This window comes from Cajanus cajan, chromosome 3 (genome assembly GCF_000230855.2).
Source record: "Cajanus cajan strain Asha chromosome 3, NIPB_CcT2T_4, whole genome shotgun sequence".
Taxonomy (NCBI): domain Eukaryota; kingdom Viridiplantae; phylum Streptophyta; class Magnoliopsida; order Fabales; family Fabaceae; genus Cajanus; species Cajanus cajan.
The window spans coordinates 56,185,225-56,197,288 of NC_138519.1; the positions used below are offsets into that span (position 1 = coordinate 56,185,225).

A 12,064-nucleotide genomic window follows, 5' to 3' on the forward strand; every position below is an offset into this window, starting at 1 on the left:
GCTATGGCAAGGACATCTCGTGACCATCAATTTCTACCAAAACAATCTAGCATCAGGCCTGATGCTTTTGGACATTGCAACATGGATCATAGCTTGCACTCTTCAACTACTTACCCTTTTTCTGCTGCATTTTTTTTTCTGATTGCATTTTGTTTTCGAGTTTTGTTGCTGGTACTTGTGTAATTGTGTTGATTGTTGAAGTGGATTTTATTTTTTTTTTATTTTATTTGATTTGAATTGTTTGACTGTTTTGAATCTGAGTTGCTATTAGATATTTTGGTGCTGGTTTTCATTTTTAATTATTGGTGCTGGTAAGTTATCTACGGAAATTTCCGTAGGTAACTTATCTACGGAAATTTCCGTAGGTAAACGCATCCGTAGATAAATTCTGTAGATAAACGCATCCGTAGATAAGTTCTATATCCGTAGATAAAATCCGTAGATAACGTTATCTACGGAAAATTTTCCGTAGATAACGTTATCTACGACCTTATTATCTACGGATTTTTTTCCGTAGATAATCCGTAGATAATTATCAGTTATCTACAGATTTTCATCATTATCTACGGATTTTTTCCGTAGATAATGCTGATTTTTCTTGTAGTGATATGGCATACTGTCTTTGAGTGGGAGTAGGGATGGGGGTTTGTTTACTCTCTACTCCCAGTCCTACAAAAACTTCAAACAAGAGTTTTTCTGAGTTGCTCTTGTGAATGTCGACCCACTGGAGGATGGGGCGTTCTACTTCGGCGGGCTGCCAAAATTCCCTTTCTATTGGTGCCCCAAACCGTCTAGGTTTCACGGGGTGGGCCAATTGAAATTGACGGCTTCGGAGGCGGCCGCCATTGAGAATCTTGTTGCGCTTCCTCGCCCGCCGGATTGCAAGCTCGTCTTGTCGCTTGCGAATTCAACGTACAAGGAGAGGGGCCTGGAGAGTGAGTATCTCGTCTTCTTTAGATTGTTAGGGTTTGCAAAACCTTCTTTTGCTGATGTGTTTTGCTTTTTGTGTTTTCAGGCATAATGGGCAAGAATAAGTGGAAGGAGTTGAAGCACCGCTACAACATTGCTGACCTTGAGGTTCCCGAGCCTCAGGAGGAGGAGATGTCCCCCTGAAGGTCAACCGAAAAAGAAAGAGGGGCAAGAAAGAGGTCGGGGGGACCTCTGCCCCTCGCGGAATGGAGGAGGTGACCTCCAAGGCTGCAGATGCTGATGCAATCGATCTCAGTGGGAGCCCTCCGCTTGGGGAGGTTCCCCAAGTGGCTGTTGCAGGGACTACTGAGCAAGCTGTTCCCTTTGCCGAGGTAGGTGTTTTGTGCTTTAATTTTTCTTCTATGTTGATTTGGTTTGGTTTGTTGAGGTGTTGTCTCTCTTTGCCTTCTTGCTTCTGTTTGTCTCCATTTTCACAGTTTCTGTAACTCGGAATGGGCCACCCCAAGTGGGTGCAAGCTTCCCATCTGACTTGTCTTTCCGTGCTTCGCCTAGCAATCGCCACACCAAGTCACCAACTCGGAAAGAGCGAGGTCGCACTCGTGTGTTGTACCTTCGGGAAGCTCGGAACTTGCAGGCTTCTTCGTGGATTTGAGCTTCATCTCTAAGCTCGTCCACCAAGTCGAGGTCGGCCGCCAACTCTTGAGCGTTCTGCTCGCTATTGAAAACTTGACGTCGGTAGGATGTCTCTCCGACTTCCACTGGGATCATTGCGTCAATCCCGTAAGTTAGCCTGTAAGGCGTTTCTTGCGTGGTTGACTAGGGAGTGCAATGATATGCCCAGAGGATGTTAGGAAGTTCGTCGGGCCACTGTCCTTTGGCATTCCCCAGCCGCTTCTTGAGTTCCCGGAGGATGACTTTGTTGGCTGCTTCGGCTTGGCCATTGGTTTGGGGGTGTTCCACCCAGGTCGGAAGATGTTTGATGTCGAGTTCGCGGAGGAAGTCCTTGAATCCCTGTGCAATGAATTGTCGGCCATTGTCAGTAACGAGGGTGTGAGGGATTCCGAATCTGCAAATGATATTCCTCCAGGTGAATCTTTGCACGTTCTCAATAGTGATTTTGGCGAGTGGGCATGCCTCGATCCACTTGGTGAAGTAATCGATCGCCACTAGGAGAAACTTTAGTTGACCTTTCGCAGGGGGGAATGGCCCGAGGATGTCCATCCCCCACTGGGAGAAAGGCCATGCCGACATCATATGGTGGAGAGCTTCGGGCGGTTGCCGGTGTGTGTTGCCGAACTACTGGCACTCTTTGCATTTTTGGATGTAGTCTTGGCAGTCCGACTTCAAAGTGGGCCAGTAGTACCCATCTCGGAGTACTCTGGTCGCCATTGAGCGTGCTCCGGAGTGCATGCCACATATGCCCCGATGAATTTCTTTGATGACGTAGGCCGCCTGAGGCGCGGTCAAGCATTTTAGTAGTGGGGTAGAAACGCCACGTTTGAATAGCTCATCCCCAACAATGATGAACTTAGCCGATCTCATCCTCATCTTTCGAGCTTCGTCCTTATCTTCGGGCAGGATTCCTTCTTTCAAGTAACCCCAGATGCCTGTCATCCATCCCAGGTCTTCATTTTCACTGATGTTGACGATTTTGTCGTCCAGGCTAGGTGAGTGTAAGGTCTCCTGGATGATAGTTCGATGTTGTCCCGGCCTTTTGGTGCTGGCGAGCTTCGATAGGAGGTCAGCTCGGTTGTTTTGTTCTCGCGGCACATGTTGTATGGTGAACTCGTCGAAGGACGATATCTGGTGGGATGCGACGTGGAAGTACCGCTGTAAAAGTGTGTCCTTTGCTTGGTACGTCCCACTGAGTTGTTCCACCATGAGCTTCGATTCGCTGTTGCAACTCACTTTTCGAGCTCTGAGGTCGCGGGATAGCCGCAGTCCTGCGAGGAGCGCCTCATACTCCGCCTGGTTGTTGGTCACCTTGAAGCTAAACTTGAGGGATTTCTCCACGGTGACTTGGTTTAGGCCTTCCAAAATGATGCCTGGGGCTCTTCGGCAATAGTAGGCGTGAGCTCGGCTACAAAGTCGGCCAGGCATTGAGCTTTTAGGGGTCCGTGACTTTCGTACTGGATGCCGAACTCTGACAATTCTACTGACCATGCAATCATCCGTCCGGCGAGCTCGGGCTTTCGCAGAATTTGCTTGATGGGGTAGTCAGTTTTGACTACCACCTGGTGACTCTGGAAGTAGGGTCGGAGACGCCGAGCTGCGGTGACAAGTACTAGTGCCAGTTTCTCGATCATTTAGTACCGCTTTTTCGCGTCTTGGAGGACTCGGCTGATGAAGTAGATCGGTGTCTGCACTTTCTGGTGCTCTTGTACTATTACTGCGCTGATAGCGCTTTCTGCCACGGCCAAGTAGAGGAGGAGGTCGGTTTTGTGATCCGGCCTCTGTAGGATTGGCAGAGTCGTGAGGAAGGTTTTGAAGCTTCGGAAAGCTTCTTCGCATTGATCCGTCCACTGAAAGTGATAGAAAGAGTAGGAGAAGTGAAGAACTAGCTCCTCCTAAGCTCCTCCTAGGCACGGATCCTCTTCAATGGAGATGGAACTAAGATGTTGAACTCCTTGGACGAAGTTCTCCAGCTGAAGACAAGGTCAAGACCTTGAAGGAAGTATCCAAGCTCAAGCCTCAAGGGATTGCACACTTCAAAGTGTAGGAAACTAGGGTTTTCCTAAGAAACTATGAAGGCACTCTCTATAGCTCTCTCTTGGGAATTCGGTGACTTAAGAATTGGCTGAAGCAAATTAAGTTTATCATATATTCAAAAGTGCTTACAAAAGGTGGGAAAAGATACACTTATAGGAAGAAATTAGGTTAACTTTGGGCGGCAATTTCAAATCAACCAAATTGGCGCCTAGTTTGAATTTCAAGTTTGAATTTGAAATTCAAACTTTGGCTTCCAACGTGACTAATTCAGATGCTACCCTCATTTAGGAGTCATTTAGAAGTGATTTGGGTTGCATTTGAAGCTCACATGGCCAGAACCACTCCATGCCATCCATGTGACTCAAATTCAACTCAAATTACTTCTAAATGATGCATAAATGAAGCCTAATTTTCCTATTAATGTATTCTTCATATAACCCTAATCTAATGACCGAAATACATTGGTCTAATGAATACAATCAATAGGAAAAAATATAAGAAGAAGAATGAGCCCAATATTGGGTATCAAAAGCCCAGAGCTCAAGAAGCCCAAAATTAAGCCCAAGACACCTAAACCCTAATCTATGGTCAAAATACAAGACCAACAACAAAGTAAATTCCTATACTAAGAAAATACAATTAAACATGGTGTTTAATCAATTAAAGCCCAAGTGAGAAGCACCCTAGGCCCACCAAGCCCATTGGGCCCACTAAGCTCTGAAGCAGTCAAATCTTCAAGTAACCTCCTGGCCATTGCTCTAGTGGTTGGGCCTTTAGCCCATGCTCTTCCATCATTCCCTCCTTCTTGAGAAGGATTCGTCCTCGAATCTGAAGAGTCGTCCTCATCATCACTAGCACCTATAAAAGGTTTAAGATCACAAACATTAAAAGTGGTGCTGACTCCATAATCAAAGGGTAAATCAAGTCTATAAGCGTTATCATTGATACGCTGTAAGACATGAAAGGGACCATCTCCTCTATGACTGAGTTTGGACTTCCTTTGATTTGGAAAACATTCTTTTCGTAAGTGAAGCCAAACCCAATCACCTTCCTCGAAGATCATAGACTTTTTGCCTTTATTCCCTTGTTTTGCATATTTCTCATTTTGATTGTGAATATGAGTTTTAATCCTTTCATGCAGTTTCTTGATAAAATCAGCCTTTGAAGCCCCTTCCTTATGAATGAAATGTTCAACATTAGGAAGAGGTATCAAGTCTAAAAGAGTTAAAGGATTAAACCCATACACAGCCTCAAAAGGAGAAATATTGGTAGTTTTGTGAACTACCCTATTGTAGGCAAATTCAATGTGTGGCAAAAACTCATCCCAAGATTTGTGATTACCCTTTAGGACTGCCCTAAGCATAGTAGACAGAGATCTATTCACTACCTCAGTTTGGCCATCTGTTTGAGGATGACAAGTAGTTGAAAAGAGGAGTATGGTTCCTAGTCTTGACCATAAGACACGCCAAAAGTGGCTTAGGAACTTTGTATCTCTATCTGAAACTATAGTCCTAGGAAGCCCATGAAGTTTAACCACATCTCTAAAGAAAAGTTTTGCTATGTTGCTTGCATCATCTACTTTGTGGCATGGAATAAAATGAGCCATTTTGCTAAAACGGTCCACTACCACAAAAATAGAATCCATTCCCCTTTGGGTTCTAGGTAAACCTAGCACAAAATCCATGCTAATATCTACCCAAGGAGAAGAAGCAACAGGTAAAGGTGTATATGTACCATGAGGCATTACTTTAGACTTAGCTTGTAAACAAGCCAAACATCTAAAACAATGCCTTTGGACATCTTTTCGCATATGGGGCCAATAAAATTTTTCTTTCAACAAACTAAGAGTTTTCTCAACTCCAAAGTGCCCCATAAGCCCACCTTCATGACTCTCTTTAATTAATAATTTCCTAATGGATCCTTGGGGTATGCATAACCTTCCTTCTTTATACAAGTACCCCTCAACCATATAGAAACCATCAAAAGCTTTTTGTTGACATTTTTTATAATTATCACCAAACTCAAGATCTTCCTCATACAACTCCCTAATATTATCAAATCCAAGAATTTGAGTACCTAGAGACACAAGCAAAGTATGTCTCCTAGATAAAGCATCAGCTACAACATTTGATTTTCCTTTCTTGAATTTAATGATATATGGAAATTGTTCAAGGAACTCTAACCATTTGGCATGCCTCTTATTTAACTTACCTTGACCTCTTAAATATTTAAGTGACTCATGGTCACTATGAATGACAAACTCTTTGGACACAAGATAGTATTCCCAAGTTTGTAAAGCTCTAACCAATGCATACAATTCCTTGTCATAGGTTGGGTAATTGAGGGAGACACCTTTTAGTTTTTCACTAAAATAGGCAATGGGGTGTCCTCCTTGCAATAACACAGCTCCTATGCCAACTCCTGATGCATCACATTCTAGCTCAAAAGTCTTTTCAAAATTTGGTAGAGCTAAAATGGGTGCATTGGTAAGTTGATCTTTGAGTAATTGAAATGCTTGGTCATGCTTTGAAGTCCAATCAAATAAAATATCTTTTTTGACCAACTCATTCAAGGGTGAAGCAATGCTAGAGAAGTTAGGCACAAATCTTCTATAAAAACTTGTTAATCCATGAAAACTCCTAACTTCACTAACATTTTTAGGCTTGGGCCACTCTTGAATGGCTTTGATTTTCTCGGGGTCCACTTGAACCCCATTTTTGCTTACAATGAACCCTAGGAAAACCACATGATCCACACAAAAAGTACATTTTTCAAGATTTGCAAATAATTGGTTTTCCCTAAGGATCATCATAACTTCTCTAAGATGTCCTAAGTGATCATCTTGAGAACTACTATAGATTAATATATCATCAAAATAAACAACAACAAATTTTCCTATACACTCTCTCAAGACATGATTCATAAGCCTCATGAATGTACTTGGTGCATTAGTTAAACCAAAAGGCATAACTAGCCACTCATACAATCCAAATTTGGTTTTAAAAGCAGTTTTCCACTCATCACCCTTTTTAATTCTTATTTGGTGATAACCACTTTTAAGATCAATTTTAGAAAATATAGAGGCACCATGTAATTCATCAAGCATATCATCAAGTCTAGGGATTGGGTGCCTGTACTTGATTGTGATATTGTTAATGGCCCTACAATCACAACACATTCTCCATTTTCCATCTTTCTTGGGCACTAACAATACAGGCACAGCACAGGGACTCAAACTCTTTTGTACCCACCCCTTATTTAATAATTCATGGACTTGGTTCTCTATCTCCTTAGTTTCTTGAGGATTTGTCCTATAGGCTGGTCTATTGGGTAGACTAGCCCCATGCACAAAATCAATTTGATGTTCTATACCCCTAAAAGGAGGAAGGCCTTTTGGACCTTCACTAGGGAATATATCATCAAATTCTTTTAATAAATGAGAAATTTGAGGAGGTAAAGAACTAAGTTCAATGCTTAAATTATGACACTGAAGCACACTTCTACAAAGAAGAAGGTAAGAAGGCTTTTCAACAATTAGGGTTTGTTTTAAAGTTTCTTGTTGAATTCCTTCTATAGAAAGAGATTTCTCTTCCTTCTTTTTTGAAGACTTATGCTTCTTTTCCTTTTTGTTTTTTTTTTTAATCAAGTTTTTTTTTCTTCTTCTATTTTCAATTTCATTTGTACTTGATCCTCTATCACTTGTGAAGGAGACAAAGGATGAAGTACAAATTTCTTTTCTTTGTGGGTGAAAGTGATTTCATTGGTAAGGCCATTATGCATGGTTTTCTTGTCAAATTGTCATGGCCTTCCCAACAAAATATGGCAAGCTTCCATTGGAACTATGTCACAAACTACTTGATCTTTATAGTTACCAATAGAGAACTTGACTTTCACTTGATTATTAACATTAATATCCCCATCTTCATTAATCCAATGAAGTTGATATGGTTTCGGATGGGGAATAATAGTAAGACCAAGCTTCTCCACCAACCTTGTACTACAACAATTACAACAAGACCCACTATCCACAATGAGAGAACAAGCATTATTAAGAATTTTACACCTTGTGTGAAAAATATTCTCTCTTTGTGAAAGGTGAGACTCATGAGGTTGGTTTCCTAGAAGCCTTCTAATCATTAGAAGTTGACCATCACAAGGATATGCACTTTCAATGGAATGGTCTTCCTCACTTGATTCACTGTCACTTGAAGTAGTGGAACTAGATTCATCAACACTACTATAAATGTCTTGCCCCTTCAAAATCATCACCTTTTTAGTTGGGCATTGAGAAGCTACGTGACCTCTCCCAAGACACTTAAAGCATTTGATATCACTAGTTTTGCTACTAGAAGTGACAATATTTTTATTTTTCTCATTTTCTTTTTCTTTTTCTTTTTCCTTGCCAAATTTCTTAGAGGTATCAAATTGACCCTCCCTCTTGTAGTCTTTCTTAACATAAGAGCTAGATTGAGTTTTACCTTTAAAAGAAGATTTTCTCAAATTTTGTTGTTCCACCCTTATACAAAGTTGGACCAAATCATCAAGGTCCCTATAAGGGAGTAACTCAACTCTATCTCTTATGTCAAAATTAAGACCACTTAGAAATCTAGCAATGGTCAATCTTTCTTCTTCCCTTATCCCAGCCCTCATGAGATACAACTCCATTTTTTGCCTATACTCCTCAACACTCATACCCTTTTGTTGGAGTCTTTGGAGCTTATCCATAAGCTCCCTACTATAATAAGAAGGTGTGTGCCTTCTTCTCATAGCACTCCTCAACTCATTCCAATAAGTGATGGGAGGATCATTGTGAAGTCTTCTCTCTCTTTCCAAGGATGTCCACCAATACATGGCTTGTCCTTGAAAAGCTAGGGTGGCTAAAGGAACTTTACTTTCCTCACCTACTTGATGACAAGTGAAGATTTGCTCCACTTTCATCTCCCAATCCAAGTAGGTGTCCACATTATCTTTTCCATGAAAGTAAGGGAGATCAACCCTTGATTCCCTCACTTTGTGTTCTTTAATGACTCTCCTAGGTGGGGGTTGATAGTAAGCATCCATTTGTATACTACCATCATTATTTTGACTTTGAGAATCATTGGAGCTCTTGGTTGAGCTCCTAGAAGAACCTTTTGGACTTTTATTTTTATTTAATCTTTTCAAAAGTTTTTCTTCTCGTTGCTTAATCTTTTGAATCTCTTGTTCTAAAGCCATGATTTGTACTTCCTTTTCATGTTTTTCTTTTTGTTTTTGAAGTATTTCATCATGCTTCCAAAGTTTTAGTGCCTCAACCTCCTTGACAATTCTTTTAAAACTTTTAGGAGATTCAAAGTCACTACTACTTTGAGAATGTTGACTCATGATTAAGCAATAAGATTTTATATGCTATGCAAAAAGGTATAAAATGTTTTTTGGGATTTTCTAGGAATGAAAATAACACTTGGAAGTCTAAGTGTACAAGTTGCACTATCAAGGGAGGTGAGCTACAAAGAGCCACTTAATAACCAAGCCTTTTCAAGTGGAAATCACTAAACTCCTTTGTGGTATCTCCAATTCCCCAAAACTTTTCACAAAAATTTTGAATGCTTTTTCACAATTTGTTTGTTTTTTGAGACTAAACTAAACGTGAGCAAGTAAATCTACACAAGTCTAGACGTTTCAAGGCAGCAAAGTAAACAAAATTAAAGTTCAAACACTTGAAAGAAGCAAGGATAATAACTAGTCGGTTTGCCCTAGGTGGAAGCTTGAAACATATGAAATTTTCAAGCCACTTCCACTAGTACTACATGTGAGAAAGCTAACAAGGAGTTAGATATACCTGACCAGCTTCTTAATACTCCCTCCAAGCTTTACAAATTGATTTTAAAATACAAGAGAGATTGCAAAATTTAAACTAGCCTAGAAAGCAATAAATGGCGGTTTTGGTGACCAATTTAGTGACAGATTGTTGTGCAAATTTTCCAACACTTAATCAAGTGTTTAATCCGCCACTAATCCTTCAATATGATGCTACTGGACCTGCAAAAGAAACACAACAAAGAGGTTAATGGTGGCTGCCTCACAAGGTGAAAGGAATGGTCACTCAAGTGAAGGAAGTTTAGGAGAAGTTTTGGTCACTAAATTAGGTCAAATTTTTAGGTCTTAGTGTCCAAACTTTTCCTACTCTTTGTTGAGCAATGCTTGATCCTTGAGCAAGGATTTGAGGCCACTTCCAGCACAGGGAAATTATTGAAAGAAAACTAGACAAGCAATAAAGCACAATTTGGAAAGCTTAAACCAAAAGTTAAGAGTAATATGTATATATGACAAGACTCAAAGAGGTTCAACAAGTAAAACTGGAAAATAAGACTCCAAATAAAGCTAGCACTCAGTTAGGAATGTTCCTAGATAGGTACTAGAGTAGATGAACAAAACAAAAAAAAATTGAAAGCAATTGGATAAGTATAGCACAAGTAGTAGTCAAAACAATAACAAGGAATCAAGTGATTTTTCACCAATGTACACCTCTCGGCTTTTTCACTTTAAAATGCTTTCTCTAATTTTTTTTTTAATTCTTTATTTTTCTATATTCAAGTTAAGAGTCCAGAGAGTATATTTGCCTTTTGTTTCAAATTTTTCTAAGATTCCAAGCTATAGAAACCGTGACTACAAGTTAGACAAAAATTCAAGTGAAAACAAGGAAACTAGTGCACTAGTTTTTAGGTTTTGTCTTGGATTCTTTTGTACACTTTTCTTCTTTGAATCTTTGTACTTTTCTTTTGATTTAGGCTCTGTTTTTGTCTCTGTTTTCAGCCTATTTACTTTTTAAAATTTGAATCCAAAAGATAGTGCACTAGAAGTAAGATTAAGCACTTGAAATTTTGAGTCACAAAAATTTTTATAAGATTTTTCAATGGAAATGTGATTTGAAAACTTAAGACACAATGGAAACCTAACTCTAAAGAAACTTACTAGAACTAATAGCAAGTTATGAACACAATAAGGTAAAAGAAAAAGCACATATAGGAGGCAAGAACAATAAGCAAACCGAGAGCAACAAATTGATGAACAAGACACAAAGAAATTTAGGTCAACATGCTATTCAAGGAATTTTAAGACATATAAAGACTACACAAACACACTAAGACAAAACATGGATTAAAAACCAAAATCTAAATGCAATGCATGCATTCCAATCACGGACACATTAGGAATGGAGAGACTCAAAATTAAAATAAAAAACAAGCACAAGCTAATAGGTCCTAAACAAGTTGATTGAGGAAGAAATTCAAGAACAATCAACCAATGGATCTATGGAACAAAATATGATATAAAGCATGTAGATCCGAAAAGAAACTCAAACAAGACACTTAGAACACAAAGAACACAAAAACAATCGGACCAAAAACTCAAGAACACTTATCTCCTTGAAGACCTTGCTCTTGATACCAAAAATGATAGAAAGAGTAGGAGAAGTGAAGAACTAGCTCCTCCTAAGCTCCTCCTAGGCACGGATCCTCTTCAATGGAGATGGAACTAAGACGTTGAACTCCTTGGACGAAGTTCTTCAGCTGAAGCCAAGGTCAAGACCTTGAAGGAAGTATCCAAGCTCAAGCCTCAAGGGATTGCACACTTCAAAGTGTAGGAAACTAGGGTTTTCCTAAGAAACTATGAAGGCACTCTTTATAGCTCTCTCTTGGGAATTCGGTGACTTAAGAATTGGCTGAAGCAAATTCAGTTTATCATATATTCAAAAGTGTTTACAAAAGGTGGGAAAAGATACACTTATAGGAAGCAATTAGGTTAACTTTGGGCGGCAATTTCAAATCAACCAAATTGGCGCCTAGTTTGAATTTCAAGTTTGAATTTGAAATTCAAACTTTGGCTTCCAACGTGACTAATTCAGATGCTACCCTCATTTAGGAGTCATTTAGAAGTGATTTGGGTTGCATTTGAAGCTCACATGGCCGGAACCACTCCATGCCATCCATGTGACTCAAATTCAACTCAAATTACTTCTAAATGATGCATAAATGAAGCCTAATTTTCCTATTAATGTATTCTTCATATAACCCTAATCTAATGACCGAAATACATTGGTCTAATGAATACAATGAATAGGAAAAAATATAAGAAGAAGAATGAGCCCAATATTGGGTATCAAAAGCCCAGAGCTCAAGAAGCCCAAAATTAAGCCCAAGACACCTAAACCCTAATCTATGGTCAAAATACAAGACCAACAACAAAGTAAATTCCTATACTAAGAAAATACAATTAAACATGGTGTTTAATCAATTAAAGCCCAAGTGAGAAGCCCCTTAGGCCCACCAAGCCCATTGGGCCCACTAAGCTCTGAAGCAGTCAAATCTTCAAGTAACCTCCTGGCCATTGCTCTAGTGGTTGGGCCTTTAGCCCATGCTCTTCCATCAGAAAGTTTTGCAGCTTC

General features: G+C 39.8%; 1 protein-coding gene across 9 annotated transcripts in view; it reads left to right on the forward strand.

The window, feature by feature from the left end:
- The window catches only part of LOC109797149 (uncharacterized), a 33,023-nt gene that overhangs the window by 2,913 nt on the left and 18,046 nt on the right, over positions 1–12,064 (forward strand). For 8 of the 9 annotated variants that reach the window (XM_083070981.1, XM_020357081.3, XM_083070983.1 and 5 more), the window contains one exon: positions 1–12,064. This exon is cut by the window's right edge and continues 18,046 nt beyond it. The gene's annotated coding sequence lies outside the window, so the exon portion shown is untranslated. The other variant, XM_083070980.1, reaches the window with a different exon arrangement.